Source organism: Laccaria bicolor, genomic scaffold, assembly GCF_000143565.1.
Source record: "Laccaria bicolor S238N-H82 LACBIscaffold_54 genomic scaffold, whole genome shotgun sequence".
NCBI classification, from domain to species: domain Eukaryota; kingdom Fungi; phylum Basidiomycota; class Agaricomycetes; order Agaricales; family Hydnangiaceae; genus Laccaria; species Laccaria bicolor.
This window is the reverse complement of record NW_001889925.1, coordinates 33960-35954: the sequence shown is the minus strand read 5'-3', so window position 1 is coordinate 35954 and position 1995 is coordinate 33960.

Below are 1995 nucleotides of genomic sequence, written 5' to 3'. Positions count from 1 at the left end.
CTATCTGGCTTTGTTCTATTTTTAGAGATGGACCCTGAACCCTGAACACAGCCCATTCATGATCATGGCAATGGTGAATACCATGCTTATTTTTCACTTATTTTGCACTGCTTCTCAACCTATCTGTTTCCATTTTTCAGACAGCTTTCTATATTTGGATATGGACCCTGAACCCTGAACACAGCCTCTCCAACTTACTAAGCAATATTCTGATTTTCTACACATTTTTGGCCAATTTATTTGCCATTTTTCCTGATTTTATGGCTGCTTCTCTCCTTAAGAGAAAAGGTTCCCGCGGTGATGAAAGGTAAATCAATGAATCAATGAAAAATTTGTCTAAGTCCTCAGTTGATAAAGAATGAGTCTTACTCGTAAACTCGTAAGGACTCATAAAAAGAACGAAAATGCAAACTCACCTAGCTCCATGAGACCTTGACCGTTTCGTAAACGGTTTTGGGGAGCGTCTTCACTGAGCGTGGGGGTATCCGAACGAGCCCTCGACCACAGAAAACGAAGCAGATTGAGGTCCTGGGGAGTTGTGAGCATAAGGGCAAAAGAGCGAAAATGGAAACTGACCTAGCTCCACGAGACCTCAACCGTTTCGTAAACGGTTTTGGGGAGCATCTTCACGGAGTGTGGGACTATCTGAACGAGTTTAAGATCATGAAAATCGAAGGGGTATTGACAGAGAACTTTCATTGTGTTTGGACTAGCCAAGACAGCAATGTACCATTCCACCAATAAACTGAATTACACACAGCCACATGAGCAGGTTAGAAAAATGATGACACACGAACATTTCCTGATCATTTGATGGGGGAAAGTTTCGTGCGTCATAGGAATCTGTGATGTGTCAAAAGAATAAGATCCGATAACTGAGATCTAAAACTTTAATCTATGTGTTCTGATCTGTTTTGATGGTATCACCATATATAGACCACTGCCTGATCGTGTGTAACACGTTCTTTGAGTTTATGAAGAGACTCGCTTTGACGTGGCACTTGAATTGTTTGGACTGGCCAAGACAACAATGAGCGTGCAAAGAAAACAGACAGGATGTGGTAGATAGATACATTGCACAAATCGTTTGGACTGGCCAAGACAACGAAGAGTGCAAGACAGCAAAGTGCACAGCAGACCACCTGCTTTGGATGTGTCATTATGTGTGTTGCATTTGGATTGACCAAGATGATGACAATGCTAATGTGGCATCACAGAATGCTCTGTGTTGCGTTTGGATTAACCAAGACGATGACAACACTATGGATGTGGCATCACAGAATGCTCTGTGTCATGTTTGGATTGACCAAGACGATGACAACAGAGTTTGTACTTAGCAAGCAGAAGTTGACGTTGAGTTTTCGGAAGTATCCGAAAATGACGTACTTCCCTTGCGGGCTACCTTTGATTTTGAAGGTAGCCTGCAACGGAAGTACGTCATTTTCGGATATTTCCGAATTGTCACGTTTCCTGTGTCCTCTTCTGCAAAGACTGTCCCTTCTACTTTTGCCATCTGCTTGTCGTCATCTTGGCCAGTCCAAATGCTTTGAGTGTGTTGTTACAAGTTCTCTGAGTTTACAAAGAGAATGCATATTAGGTTTGGGCTAGCCAAGACCATGCTGACACCAACAGTCAATAACAGGACACGTATTCTCTCTAAAGAATACACCTTCTAGTTCATTGGGTTTGGACTGGCCAAGACCACAATGAAGGCAACAGTTAACAGGACACGTATACAGATGCAACTTGATAAACACTATTTGTGGTGGATTGGATAAGGTTGTATGGTGAGGATACATGTTGTGAATGTGAAAGTTACATATGTGTGTTGTATATGAAACTGTTTGTATTTGTTTTAAACCATGTGATATTATGTGGGTTCAACTTCAGCATACAGAAACCAAAGTTTGCTGATAGACTACAAAATTTAATTTCAGACTATTTATCTGTATTTACCTATAGCTATTCTCATTTCACAATAATCCTAGAAATAAG